The sequence below is a fragment of the Physeter macrocephalus genome, chromosome 6 (genome assembly GCF_002837175.3).
Source record: "Physeter macrocephalus isolate SW-GA chromosome 6, ASM283717v5, whole genome shotgun sequence".
In the NCBI taxonomy this organism is placed as follows: domain Eukaryota; kingdom Metazoa; phylum Chordata; class Mammalia; order Artiodactyla; family Physeteridae; genus Physeter; species Physeter macrocephalus.
In genome coordinates, this window is record NC_041219.1 from 99,065,081 (window position 1) to 99,081,268 (window position 16,188).

The 16,188-nt window shown below is 36.4% G+C and overlaps 1 protein-coding gene across 8 annotated transcripts in view; it reads left to right on the forward strand.

The window, feature by feature from the left end:
- KIF21A (kinesin family member 21A) overlaps window positions 1-16,188 on the forward strand; it is a 174,328-nt gene that overhangs the window by 1,015 nt on the left and 157,125 nt on the right. The gene's annotated exons all lie outside the window — the stretch shown is intronic.

A 16,188-nucleotide genomic window follows, 5' to 3' on the forward strand; every position in this document is an offset into this window, starting at 1 on the left:
AGCATTGGCGGGGACTAGATAGCACCAGCGTGTGGGTATTGAATACATTTCTGGCGTTGGAAGGGATATTATATTTAAGGGAAAATTCCCTGGTGCTAGGTATGTAGAAGGAAGAAAACATCTCAGCAAGTGTAAGGGTTAAATGGGTGACTGGGTGAAAAAGAAACATACTGAGGTTCAGCAGGGTGGTTACAATATAAAATTACATATGCCTGCGTGAGAGTTTTGAAATACTAGATACATCAAAATTGTAATTTGGTCAAGGACAGATACACGAGTATTGACTGTAATTTGGATTGTTGATACATATCAAGAAGCAGAGCTCTGACAGTTGCTCATGGAAAATTGCAACATCATCGCTGAAATATTAATGAAGCATTCATGGTAGAGTAAGTGGCGTTGCTTTTATAGCTCTTATAGTCTGAATTCGTTTCTCTTTATGTATACATTAAAGATTTATAAAAATAATCTGTCCTCTGAGAAATTATGTTTTAAAATTTTCTACCCTTGTAGTCTTTCTGAAAAGTTATTCTTAAAATCCTATCATGTCAGTATTTCTATAGCTATTTTAGTGACAAATCTTGGTTGGGTATAGAAATGGTAGTTTTATATATACTTTTTATCTTTAATCATCTAAAGAATAAAATGAATTTTAAAGATTTTTTTTTTCATTCCCTTTACAGACCAGGAGATGATCACCCATGGAAGTGACTGTTTTATGACTGTTTAGAACCACCTGTTATAAAGCTTTTGAAGTTTTAATTTGGCCTTCTTGGTTATTCTAGGGCTACTTATCCAATTGCTGGATTAGTTTGTTTCTCCTGTTTACTGCTACTACCTCTCTTTTGGCCTTTTTTTTTTTTCTGCGGTACTCGGGCCTCTCACTGTGGTGGCCTCTCCCGTTGCGGAGCACAGGCTCCGGACGCGCAGGCTCAGCGGTCGTGGCTCACGGGCCTAGCCGCTCCGCGGCATGTGGCGTCTTCGCGGACCGGGGCATGAACCCGTGTCCCCTGCATCGGCAGGCGGACTCTCAACCACTGCGCCGCCAGGGAAGCCCTCTTTTGGCCTTTTAATGCTTATTAGTGACTGTACATGGCAGATGAAGGGGAGAGAGAAAGAGGAAACCCAGTAAGATGCAGTTTTGTTAATTAGCAGGTCTGGTCAAGGAGAGTAAAGAAGGAGCATAAAATAGTAATGAAAACAAAAAAAAAGAAAATTGGCTGTCAGAGAAACTGTTGTTAGAGAGTTAATATTTTTTTAATCTGTGAATTCTCTAGAATATCACAGGGCAGTTTATTGACCATGCTTTTAAAACTGACGCTGCTTGCAATGAGGTGAACAGTCATGAATCACCCTAAAGTGATGTTGACAGATAAATAACTTATACTTGGTTTTGGTATGCATGTTAGTGCTTTTTTAAGGGAATATGTGTGGGTCTGTTTGTTGGGGAAAGGCTTTATAAAAACACGTTGTGAAGTAAGATATTGTGAGGATCTTTTTTTTTTTCCATTAAATACATTGTCTGAATAGATTGCCTCTCTAAACTTACTTTGCATAGGATAAAAATAGCTTATATAGCACTTTGGCATTTATAAAGTGTATGGACATATGTTTTCATTTAAAACAAATATTTATTGAACATAAAATCCCGTCTCTTTTGTCCTAATTTCTGAGCTAAAAATAGCAATAATTATTGGACACATAGTATGTGCCAGGGTCTGCTGTGTGTTAAGATGTTTTACATCCTGTGAAATTTCATTTATTCATCATAACAATCTTTGACTTAGGTCCTGTTATTATTATGGCCATTTTATAGGTGAGACACAGAAAGATTTGGTAACTTTCCCCAAGTTAAACTGGTAGCAAGTGGCAGAAACAGAGTTCTAACCCAGACAGCTTGACTCTAGAGCTCAAGTTCTTAACCATTAAATCTACATAGGTGTGAGGCAAGAACATGCTTCGCAAAACTTTACTTAGCTTAAGGTCACTTGCCTCTTCCTGGTTCTGAACTAGTTTAATTACAAATGAGTGACTTTGACAGGATATTCATACCTCGATATTCCTAGAAACGGTAGAGCTCAGAAAGGGGGAAACTGAACTTACCTAAACTATTTCCTCCGATTTTGTAATCTTTCTGGTGACCTCCATTCTTACCTTCCAGTTTGTGATAGACTTCATCAGCAGGATAAATAAAGGATAAATAAATCAACACATAGACACAAATGATCAGGGCACTTGACTTACTTTTCCCCTTCAATGAATAATGTAATAACAAATAATAGAGAGTTGACTCTACTTATGTAAATGCACAGTGTCCTAGAGGTTCTTGTGTTTAATTAGATATGGAGACTTACCAGTATGTTAAAGCTGATGACTCTATTTTAGGTTTCTCAAAATAAGTGCATGGGTCATATACAGCTTTGGGGAAAAGAAGTTAAACAGAAAGTTTCTCATTTAGGAAGAACATTTTAAATTCAATTTCTGAAAATGCCTTTTGGCAGAGTATATCTGAGGTGTTCTGTAGGGTATCTTTCATTGTGGTAGGTATGGATTCAGATCACCCTCCATCCCCCACTATCCAACCCCATGTGGCTATCGAGCACTTGAATTATGATTAATGCTGTAACTGAACCAAACCTGGTTCCACTTTCCCAGTGCACAGTAAAGCCAATTTACTGACACCAGGTTGTGGTGAAGTAAAGTACAGCTTATTGCAAGGCTTACCCACTGTGGGGCCAAGCAAGGAGAATGGGCAGCTCATGCTCCAAAGACCCAAAGTCCCTGATGGTTTTCAAGGAAGGGTGTTTAAAGGCAAGGTGAGGGAGAGGGTCTCAGGGTGTGTGATCAGTTGTGGATATCTTTCTGATTGGTTGGTGGTGAGGTAACAGGGTGGTATATCAGGAGTTATCATCATCAACCTTCTGGTTCCAACCGGCCTGGGGTCTACCTACTTGTGGTCAGCATGCAGTTAACTTCCTCCACCTGGTGGGGGTTTTAGTATCTGTAAAACCACACAGAGATATGGCTCAGAATATTATCTATAGCCCTTGAGGAACTAAGGGCCCTTGACTTTGTTTTAATAAAAATAAAACTTATTATTTTGTCTTGCTTGACTGTTTTCCTTTGTGTCTGCATTACTCTGATTAAATATGCTCTTTGGAACTTGGGGAAGGCCTAGGAGGCTAAAGCTTTTCTACAAACAGAGGCCAGGGACATGGGGAGGGGTGTCTGTCCCCGGGAAGACCCTGCAGGCTCCTGCTTGGTTTCACCACAACTGAGAAACTAAATTTTAATTTTTATTTAATTTTAATTGAATTTAAAAGCTGTCCATTTAGTTTTTGGAAAACTTCTAGGTATGCTTGGAACAATGTGGCTATGTGGACCTATTTTTTATCTGTAAAGTTTATGAAATGTAAATACTTATAAAGTATTTCTGATGAAAATTTAGCCTCCTAATTGACGTGTATTGTCTCTGTAATATATATATTCATAAATCATATATATATATGATTTTAAAAACTTAGTATGAAAAATATATCAAACTTTATATTACATGTTAAAATGATAGTGTTTTGATATGTTGAGTTAAATAAAATATTAAAATTAATTTCATCTATCTCTTTTTCCTTTTTTAAAATGTGGCTACCAGAAATTTTAAAATTAAATATAATGTTGCTACCATTATATTTCTGTTGGATAGTGCTGCTCCATAGTTTAAAAAAGTGTGAGGAAGAAGTATAGAATAAAAATATTCATAGCCACCACATCATAGATCTGGTATTTTCTGTAGATCAAGAAAATACCAAAATATTGGGTGTCTGTTTTTAGAGTGGTTATATATACACATACGCACATATCTATGCACGTATATACATGTAAGATCTGATTTAACAGCAACATTTTTTCCCTCTGGGTGTGTAGGTGTAGAAAGTTATTGATAATAGACTGATGGTAGCTGACTTCCTAGAAAATGTAGTAAGTTCTTAAATGTCACCTACAAAAGTGAGCAATTTTTAGTGTATATTCTATTTTAATTATCTAAGTAGTATACTGAATTGAACCATTCAGTTAACTTAAAATAGTAAACTCAAACATTTCGAATTCTAAATCTAAGACTTTATGAAATGATGTGGTGAAGGAAAGTACAGTGTTTGTTGCAAGGCGCCAACCGTGGGGCCAAGCGAGGGGAATGGGCAGCTCACGCTTTCCCTTTTTCCCACTATGTCTGAATGCTGACATAACATTCGAAACATTTTCCCCAAGAATTTTAGCTTGAACAATATGTCAAGAGCTGAAAGAAAATGGAGATACAGAAAGGACCTTTGTGTTTTCATGTTATTTTCTATATGTGTTGAGCTACAATTTTTTTCTTGGCTTTGGCAGAGAACAGGACATATCCTTGACAGTGAGTTTGGATTAGTGTGTAACGTTGTCTAATTTACTGTGTTTTTACCTTACTACAGCACTTTTAAGAAGTGGCATTGCTCAGCTAGCTTAAGTGCTGATTGGATAGTCAAAAGCTCTGTTTTGGGTCTGCCACTGGCACTGATTTGCAATGTGACCTCCCTGAACTTTTCTTTTCCTTCATGTTGGATGGCAGTGTAAAGGTATTAAGGGTTATAAGAACCTCTCCATATGCAGTCTGTTAAATATGTGATTTTTTTGTTGTTAGCCAAACTGTTGGTACTAATGGTGCCTCTATATTGACAGGAAGGACCTATTTTAACATTTCAAACTTGACTTTCCCACAATATGTTTATTGTGGGTACTGTTGTTACTTAAGAGGAAACATTTAGACTTTTGTGGTCTCTTTGTCCAATTCTGGCAGTAATACAAATATGCAGTATTTTATTTAATCTACATTAAAACCCTATGAGGTAGGCTGGATAGATACTATCCCTCTTATACAGATGAAAAAGTGAGTCTCAAAGATGCTAGGTGACCTGTTCAAGGTTTCTCAGCCACTAAATACCAGAATTGGAACTCAAACTCAGGCTTCTGGTACCTATTTCTCTGTTCTTAAAAATATTTCCAAATGTTTTCAAAATATTGGGTTGGCCAAACAGTTCATTTGGGTTTTTCCATAAGATGTTATGGGAAAACCCGAGCAAACTGTTTGGCCAACCCCATATTTCACATACTAGTTTCAATGTAATAAGGATCTTTCAAGCTGAAACATGAATATACATGAGGTAGATTATTTGAATCAATGTTTAGAGAATGTAGAGGCAGATGAGCAAGGCTTTTAGAAATATTTCATGGAAACAGGTGGTTATCTGCTGTTGGTCATTTGTTTTTTCCTTTCTTCATGCATCAGACATTTATCATGTGCCTACTATGTGCTGGACACTTTCCTACCACTGAGGATACACGACATACATGACAGACACGGTCCCTGCTTTCATGGAGCTTAGACCTAGCAGTGTGAGGCTCTTTTTAAATGCACAAACTATGTAGGACCTAACACAAAATATATCAACAGCACAATTAGAAATTAAGACAATTGTTGCAGTTTAGTTTTTGTCTCTTATTTTTTTAATAGCATTTTTTTAGTTCATATATTCCTCAAGAACAGTGATTTAAAAAACAAAAAATTATATCCTACTTCCAAACAGTTTTCATACAAAAATTGAACTCCAAAGCCTGTGCATTAGAAGGATATTATTTCTATCTTTGTATGTATGATATAACATGTATGCCCTACTTGTATGTCTTCGTATTTGGATCATAAAGTAAGGGAATGAAAGAGAGGAGACTAAAGAGCTTGTAGATGATGTGAGCTGAAAGTCAATGAAGTTATTTATTTAAATATGAGTTGATACTTTTTCTTCAGATAAGGTTTATTAAATTTATAGTGTGGTAGGTCTGATTGTCACTTGGAACTCCACAGAAGTTCAGATTTCATGTCTATTTATTACTACCCCTTGAGCTCTTACCTGCTAATTAGTTAATATTTTGGTGCATAATTATGGGGTAGTAAATGATGCACTAGAAATTCCAGTTTAGTGAAGCCATGAAAGCATAAATTATCTTGGTAGTTAATTTCATAATCTGCCCAGTCTTCCAGTTCTCATCCATTTCTCCTCAAAGAAGTGAACTTGGAATATCCCTTATTATGGATGTTTTCCTGCAAGACATGTTACAGCTTCCCTGTGTGACCCTGACTTATAAATGGTTATTTTCTGTCAACATTAGACATGACTTTTATCTAAGTTTCAGATTAGGAAGGAAAATACATCAATGAAAATGCATGTTAGATGACATAATTTGTATTCAGTGTATCATTAGAATAATTTTATTAAAAATAAAATGGATGTTTGTTAGTTTCAGTGCTTCTCTCTGGAGAGCGGATTTGTGAATTCTGTCTTTGAACTTGGTTTCCCAGTGGATTAACTATTTAATCTTCTCAGGGTGTTAAAATAGTTTTCTTGTGGCTCAGGCTTTATTTGAAGCAAATGACAGACAAGCCAAAGGGGACCATTTTGATGACATCCTACAATTATTATAAGATATTTCTTAATGTTTAAGAATTGTATTTTAGGTTCCTTTGTTCTTAGTTTTTTTGAAATTATTAGACATTTATATATTGAACATAACTTTTAGTACCTCTATAATTATTGGATTTAAAATAGATTTTAAAACTGAAAGGGACCTTGAAGGGACTAGCTGGTTGAGGCCCCTTCTTTCAGATGATTGAGGTAATAGAGACACTGAGCAGTTGAGGGAATTGCTTGAAGTTCCACAACTAGCAGCTCAAGTCTTCCGTTGACTGTTGCTGTGGATTTTCTAGGACTTCATGTTTTGCTGACAGACATCTCAGAAATAGAATAAATTTATATTTTATAAACTACAGCTTTAATCCCTTAAGTGCTCCCTTTAAAAGTTTGATTTGACATTTCAGTGAGTGCTCCCAATCTCAGTGCCCATTATTTTGGCTTTGTGATTGCTTCAATTCTAGAAACTAGACTAGTGATTCTAAAAAGGGCCTCTTAAGAGGTAGAGAGAGAGGGATCCCTGGAGTAGAAATCCAGGTCTATATTTTGAGGTTCCTATTATATTAAAATGTGAAGAAATGCCAGAACTAGGTTATAAAAATAATATAGACTGTTTTCAACATATACATATAACACATTAATACTTTAACAACCACCATGGAAATAAAATGTCTGTGTAGCTTAATTTGGAAATAGTATTAATCATGTAAATAGGAGGATTTTGTGAATGCTAGGCCTGGGACATGTGGCCTTCTCCCTCTCCCCTCACCTTGGTTCTTAAAACTTTTTTTTCCTACCCCAACAGATTTGAGGATTATAGCACATTCCAGCAATAATGGCAGCCTCACTATGGAGGGATGGCTGGAGGGTGGGGAAGGCTAGAGGTAGGGTAGGGTCAGTGTGGTGTATTTATTGGGATCTGGAATTGGAGCTGGAGGTAGAAATCTGAGTGGTTAAAAATAAAAACACTTTTGAGTATTACCTCACTAGAAAGGTGGTTCTTAAACTTTTAAATAACGTCTCAGTCCCTCCTATCCTTATTTTAGAAGGAAGTAAAGGATACAATACATTTTGGCCATACTGGAGGCCTGTCATCCAAAAAATATCCTAAATCGTACCTCTACTTGAAGCTTTTCTAGACTTCATGCAGGGAAATTTCTGCCTTTTGGGGCCACAGACCTTCTTTATGTGATTCTCTCTCTCTCTCAAATTCCAGTGGGAGAGGTGTACACAATATTATGATTTTCACTGTTCAGCTTGAAATGTCCCTCAAACTGAGAGAATATTTGACATTTTTTTAAAAGAAGGTGCTAATATACTGACAGCACTATTACAATAGAACATTTGAAGGACATTGGGGTTATTGAATTGAAAGAAGCTGATATCTCCATGTCCAAATTTGGAATGAAGTTCATTCAGGATTTAGCCCCAGGCTAACTTGGGTACTATTTAGAGCAAGGAAACCAAGAAATTTTTCAAACTTGGTTTTAGAGAGGTGGGCATCATGAACCCACCCCGGGGCTAAATCAAGGACAGCTTAAAGTTTATTCCCTACTCTTTGAATCTCTTAGTATGTAGTAAAGTTTTAGTTTTCAAGATAGGATTTGACCTTATTCTCAATTTGGGGGAGCTATGTCTATCACTTAGGCACGACAATATCAGTTCTTCTGAGTAGGATGAATGAATTATATTTTTTCAGAGTAGATAGATATTCACATTATTTGACACAGCTACATAGAATAAATAAGAGGCTTTTTCTTTCAGCAAACAGGAAGAAGAAACCTTGGAGAGGGTCAAGCTGTAGTTAATTATTATGATGTGGTATGTTGACCACATGGTGTACTAATGAGGCATAGGGCACCTCTACCCTCAATTGTATGCCTTATAATGTTAATTTACTTTTTTAGATCAAAATTCATTCATTTATTACATAATTATTGAATGTCTATTGTGTACTGGAATCACATAAGTTGGAGGCATTAAAGCATTTGGAAACGATGTGATATAATGGAACGAACATTGGATGATTAGAAAACTGTTTTGGTCTTACCAATGATAAACTTGTCTTTGTGTATAGATAGTTATCCACCTACCTCAGTGGACTCGGGAAAAGAACAACACAGACAACCATGGGAAAGCATATGGAAAATGATTTTTACACAAACACAGGCAGTAATACTATTAGAGATGAGTTTGATATATAACCAACGATGAATATATTGGTTATTTTCCAAACTCTAGCAATTAGATTAGTCATTCTCTAATATGTAAGCCATAACTTGAATTTGCAAAGTACTTTATAGGTGTTGTGTCTGTTCTCTTGCTTTTTGAGTGCCTATTACTTACACCACTATGAATGTAACAAAAATGCATATAAATACTTCCAAAAACCTTACTTTACCCAGTCTCCTAGTTTTCATTTTGTTTTCAACATGTAAATCACATACTATCCTTCTCTATCTTACCAAATTCCTTTTTATATAGTTTAGTAAAATCCACCATTTTTATTCTTTCTTTTCTCTTCTCACACAAGACTTTCACTTGGTATGGTTTTTAGTGTTTGTAAAGTTACTACTATATACTTTGTGAGATTAACAATAATATTGTTATATTTTCCATTAGTTGCTTAACCTGATGTAAGACAGTGATGACTAAATTGGTTAATAATAGTGTGAATTTTCCTTCTGAATTGGCTTGCACCAGATTTTTGAAAATGTTGCTAATGCTTTCCTTGCTGCATCTCATCAACCCTGGCAACAATACACTAAACCAAGTTGTGGGTTAAAGAGTGTTGTAAGGAGTAAACTGAGTAAAAAGACTAGAAGTAATAAAAACACAGAATTTAAAAAATATATTTACATTTTCTATAAAATTTTTTTCTGGCACGTAGAGCTGATGGGCAGTGTTCCTGCAGAGTTCATTGATAGATGTATGTGAAAACTAAGCTGAAAGCATTTTAAAAGAAGGCTGATACTTAGAAGCAGAAAATAGATCTTGCAAGCGTAGTCTGTCTCCAAAATCAGCTTTTAATTCCATAAGTTATTTTTATTTGATTTTTTTTCTGTTATTGAAATAATGTAATCAAATTAGAAAAAGTATCTGGGAAAAGATGAGAAAAGCAATCAATCATTGTTTACCACCATGATATCATTACTACTAGCATTTTGTATATTTTTAATCTTTTCATATGTGTACTTATATTTTTTTAAATTGCTGCAATGTGTATACAGTTTTATAGCCTGACATTTACCACTTTATAGAGTAAAGCGTAAGAATTTTTCCATGTCTTTATTTTAAAGAAGGGCATTTTGAGTTGACATGCTAAATATTACACATCATCTGCCTTATTTCATTAATTCAATTTAGTTTCTATTAAGTTCCATATATCAAACAGTAATTTAATTGTCAAGCCTTTACTGTCTAATAAGGATGTTAATTTCATTTTCTAAGAGTTGTGCAGTATCTTATGTTTCTTGGTAACACTTCATTTCCACTGATGAAGAAAAAGTCTACAAATGACTATTTCTTGGAATTGAAGGGGGAGGGTAGTGCTTCTTACCCAGAATATATGATTAAATGTTATGGTACTGAGGATGCTTTTCAGAAACAGATGTATTGATAATAAAATTTTTAATTTTTCAGCTATATCTATAGCAACATAAATAATGTATTAGTATAATGCACTTTCACTCAACACATTAGTCTAAGCCACTGATGGTAAAGTAAATCAAACACAGATCTATAACCATGAAACTTGAACTTGAAAATCAGTGCATATCTAAAGTGTTTTATTTTGCTTGTGTTCACCTAATTCAACACAAAACAATTTTGTTTGAGCAGCCTGTTCGTAATGTAGTCTGCATCTGTCCTGCCGTAAAATGGAAGTTGTCCACTGCTGATAAAACAGGAGATTACAGATTTCATTCCTAGTTATTTGACCTGCCACTTAAGGTTAATTCAGATGTGACATCTGTGACATTTTCAAGTCTCAATTTACAAAATAATGCTTTTTGAATTTTAGTTTGCCAACTTGGCATTAGATTGGCAACATTCCATCTGTCCTTGATTATATTCTTACCTATTTTGTTACATAAGTGTAATTGGACTGTTAACTTTGTAGCAGATTCAGTTCCTGTCTTTGAGTATAGGGTTTCTTTAGTTTTCTTTGGTTCTTAATTTTGTACTAACTTAGTATAACTCGTCATAATTTTATTTACCTTTGCATGTGTTCTGTGACTGCAGCTCTCAACATAGAGTAACTCAAAGACTGTTGATGATTTTGCAGTTTTAAATTTGAGCACGTTTTGACATCAGTTTTTGTGGTTTCATTTTATATGTTTCAATATTAGGAGTCTACCTTGTTCTATTTAAAAATAGGTGTAAAGAAATTGTGTTATTGTGTGCTGTGTATACTCATGATCTGTAAGTCCAGTTGATTTCAGTGTGATGGTAATAAGGCCAAGATTACGAATTTGATCTTTAATTTTTTAATTTTTTGGCTGTGTTGGGTCTTTGTTGCTGCGTCTGGGCTTTCTCTAGTTGCGATGAGTGGGGGCTACTCTTTGTTGCGGTGCGCAGGCTTCTCATTGCCATGGCTTCTCTTGTTGCGGAGCACGGGCTCTAGGCACGCGGGCTTCAGTAGTTGCAGCACGTGGGGTCAGTAGTTGTGGCTCGCGGGCTCTAGGCTGCAGGCTCAGTAGTTGTGGCGTCTGGGCTTAGCTGCTCCGCGGCATGTGGGATCTTCCCGGACCAAGGCTCAAACCCATGTCCCCTGCATTGGCAGGCGGATCCTTAACCACTGTGCCAGCAGGGAAGTCCCTTTGCTGCTTTTTAATGTAACCTTTAGAATTATAATAAATACTGCATCTCAGAAGTAGTAGCTGGATATTAGTGAGGATGACTCAGTACAAATTAGTTAATGCTGGTGAAAAGTACTGCCAACCATGTTCCAGAATTTTCATCCCCTTCCTTAGATTATTATGACTGAAAATATTTTATATTCAATGTCTATAGGAACTCCAGGAAATATTGTATATTCAAAGTCTACAGGGGCTCGATAAGAGAAAATGACCTACCTCATAGGTTTGTTGTGAGAATTAAATAAGATAATATATGTAAACCCTTATACTACTGGCACTTAGTAAATGTTTTGTAAAAAGGAGTAGTATTGTCATTTTAATTTCATTATTTTTCTCTCCTCAGTACCTTTGAGTTTCTTGGTCAGTTCCAAATAAAGCCACAAGTAAATCAGAGCAGTGTTATTTGCCCCACCTGCCCATTAGTTTGAAATTTGTTTTGCTGCTCCAAACTTAAATGCCTATGCTTTTTGGGTCATAGCTTTCCCTGTAACCTCCTATTTTATTTGTCCAGACTTGGCTTCTGTCTTGGTTTCCTGATTTATATCCCCTTTCTCATATCTTGAATTCAAATCCACTCAATTAAGTGAAATTATTGGAAACCCCCTTTCTGTGGAGGGGAAACATCCCTTTTTTTTTTTCCAACTGGGGTGTCCTTCAACTCATGTGGGCCACTCAGAATGGAAAGCCACCACCAGGTTGAATCTACTTTTGTACATGTGCTGGCACTGATCAAGCCTGAGTCACCCTGGACCTCACTTCACTTCCACGTCACCTAGGCCCCTGGCCAGGCTAGCTGTCCAGCTTTCTTCCTTAACCCATGCCAGCCTGGAGGCCCCAGTATGTTTTGAGACAGATTTTACCTGAGATCAAGAAGCTGTGATTTTGGTAGGGGACTGACATGAAACACATATGCACACAGATACACACGACCCCCACCCCCCCAAAAAGATAAAATCTACTAGAAGTTGATAAATCTGGCCAATATAGTATAAAATATATTAATGTTAATAAACAAAATATTGAATAAATTGATATTTGTTTTTTAATCTCAGTTGATGGAAAAGATTCTCAACTTGTACCTATGATATTTTGGTCAAAAATGATATATTGGAGGGGCTTCCCCGGTGGCGCAGTGGTTAAGAATCCTCCTGCCAATGCAGAGGACACGGGTTCGAGCCCTGGTCCAGGAAGATCCCACATGCCGCGGAGCAACTAAGCCCGTGCGCGACAACTACTGAGCCTGCGCTCTAGAGCCTGCGAGCCATAACTACTGAGCCCACGTGCCACAACTATTGAAGCCCGCACGCCTAGAGCCTGTGCTCCGCAACAAGAGAAGCCACCGCAATGAGAAGCCTGCGTGCCGCAGCAGAGAGTAGCCCCCGCTCGCTGCAACTAGAGAAAGCCTGCACGTAGCAACAAAGACCCAACTCAGCCAAAATAAGTAAATAAATAAATTTATTTAAAAAAATGATATATTGGAATTATCAGGAAACTTGAAGTTTTGAGACATCATTTATGGCGCTCTTGATTGTCATCTGAAATGTAAAATTTTGGTCACTCCTGAACTGTGCCTACCTTCACATTGATATGAAAATGTTCTCTTGGCTTCTGCTGTGGCCATATAACATATGTACAGTGATGGACTGGCATCTCAATTTGGGTAAAGCTGTCCATAGACTGTGTGTTGAGCTAGGCCAGGCCACTTGTATGCACTCTGCAATTGCTCAGTATGGGACTGGCACATCTAGGTGAGTTGGCCATTGCTTTTTCTCATAGCAGCTTCGCTGACAATGAGATGGGATAGGCAAGAAGAGTAATGTTGAGGGATCAAGGGCACTGATTCTTGAAATCAGGTAGCCATTCTGGCTCCTGACAGCCCTGCATTCTAGAATAAAAGCATCATGGCTCCCAGTATCCAGTATCCATCAAGGAACTTCCAAAAACTGGTACATCTCCTCTCTTTTTTCTGGGTTCACATTCTTTATTATCCCTTTACCCCATCCCTGCCTTACTTTTATTTTCCCTTGCAGCATGGCTTAATGAAAAGAGCATAGACTTTAGAGTCACAAAGAATGGAGTTCAGAATTTTAGGACAGCCACTCAACCTTTATGACTCTTAGTTTTCTCCTGTGTAAAATAGAGTTAATACCTTCTTTATAGGGCTGTTAAAATTATGACTGTTGTAAATGCATTGCATTTAGAAGTGCTTGGGAGATGTCAGATTCTTTTTTCCTTTTTTAGTTATTGTTCCTTCCTTCTTCTTACCACCTCTATCCACTCTCTCTCTCTCTCTCTCTCTCTCTCTCTCTATATATATATATATATGTAAATTATATATATATGTAAATAATACATTTAAATCTCTTCCTCTTCTGGGTAAGACTTGTAGTGACTAACCACTATTTCTTTCTAATCACTTCGAGGTATGGATAATTCCTTTGGTGAGCTCTTGTCCTCCTTCTTAGTTTCTCTGTGAAGTGGAGATCATAAGAATACTGATCTCATGTGATAGTTATGAGAATTAACTGGCATATTTATAAAGCACTCAGAATAATGCTTGGCATATATAGGCCTCAACAGATATCAATTGTAGTCATTCGCTTGCAAAAATTTCTTTCTTTAGCAGGGATTCTTTCAAGTCTTTACTTGGGGACCCTTTTTACAGTTTATTATGTCTCTCTCTAACGATGAAGAAAAGGGATAATGGGGGGGTGGGAGAAATAGGGAGAGACACAAAATTTGAGTTATAAGATGAATAAGTCCTGGGGCCCTAATGTATAACATGGTAACTAAAGTTGATAACGCTGTATTGTATAGTTGAAATTTGCTGGGAGAATTTAAGCGTTCTTACCAAAAAAAAAAAAAAAAAAAAAAAAGCAAATATGTTAGGTAGTGAATGTGTAAATTGATGGGAGGAACCCTTTCACATGTTTATGTATATCAAAATCATCATAATGTAAACTTTAAATATAATTTTATTTGTCAATTATATCTCAATAAAGCTGTAAAAAAGGATGATAATAGTGCATTTATGTTAGATAATATATGACATGTTACCAGCTGATGTTATTAGCATTGTATTTATATGGTAGAATGGATGTCTTGGTTTGTTGAATACACTGAGTTGTGAAAGTCAAGACAGATCATTATGCTTTCTTGACCAGGTTGAATACAGTATTTTCTTAGTCTTTGTCCTCTGTTGTAAGTAAGGAATTACATTCCTTTCTTGTTTATCTTTAAGGACATGGGAATACTTATTGATTTCCAAGTGCTTACCTGGCAAGTTGAGCTGACCGACATGTTAATCCTTAAACTGCTTAAGTATATTGCTTGTTGTATCATTAACCTGAGCACACTCTATGTATGCCAAGAGTTTTTACTAAGACCCCAAAAGTGACCAGAAATACACACATACTCACACCCTCACGCATGTGTATATAAGCACACACCCTCACACATGTACATATACATACATGCTCACATACATGTATATACACATACATACACACTCTTTTTTTTTTTTTTTTTTGCAGTACATGGGCCTCTCACTGCTGTGGCCTCTCCCGTTGCGGAGCACAGGCTCTGCACGCGCAGGCTCAGCGGCCATGGCTCACGGGCCCAGCCTCTCTGCGGCATGTGGGATCCTCCCGGACCGGAGCACGAACCCGTGTCCCCTGCATCGGCAGGCGGACTCTCAACCACTGCGCCACTAGGGAAGCCCCACACTCATTTTATATATAAGCTGTAGGAGAACATCTTACTATTTCCACACCTGATGTGAGGTAATCGAAAGATTTGATTGAGGTGACAGAGTTCTTTTGCTAACTGAAGACATTTGATTAATTTTGGCATTCCTTTTTTAGTAGTTCATATTATGAGACATGTCATTTTGCAAATTTTTAGTTTAATTACTGTGATTAGAGAAGAATAAAGTCAATTTGTGACTCTTTTTCCTTAGAACCTTATTCAATAATCAAGTCTTCCATTTTTATGCAATATTAGCTGCTGAAACTTTTGATTAGATGACTCGTTTTGTTTGCATTGAAAAATAAGTTTCTGATACAGTATCAACAAACGAAGTCAGAAACACAAATGACCCTGAAAACAAGTTTCACTTTTTAAAACAAACCTGTTTAGAAAACAAACTTGATTGAACTGGTAAAATAAATACCTTTTGTGTCCTTCACAAATTGGTTTACTGTGAAATGAAACACTGTGATAACAAATGAAGTTAACAAATATGTGGTAGAAAGTTAAGTGAACTACTGAAGATGACTTAAGACAGCCTTAAAACTTAAGACAAGCCCCACTTGCTATCTTTGACAAGCAGAAAAATACTCCAAATATCAGTTATCAAAATAATAAACGCAGCAGTAGAGATAATGTAACTGAGGATGGATATTCTTCAAAATCATGTTAGATTCCCTACCCTTGCTTATATATTTGTTTTCTGTACATTCAAAGAACCATGCTCTCTATTTTATGTGAAAAAAGGATGCAATAACAGGAATTTCTGTTTCCAAAAGCAGTCATCTATGTGCCTTTTTTTGACTATCAAATATGTTTATTTGTACATTACATAATTTTCCTTTTATGATTGAATCTTTTAAGATGAACTTTGATGATGAAAGTAATGCTTTTGGACGTTGAGTTCAGATCTCTTCTGTTTCACTGACTCACTTTTAGGTGGCAGTGATGTAAGAGTAACCCTGTGAAAAAATAACATGATGCTTCTCTATGACTCAGGTTCATCTATGTGATTAAAGTGGATTATACTTCTGCTATGTACATTACAGCCTCTTTGTAAAGTGTAGATAGTAAAAGTGTAAAAAGAA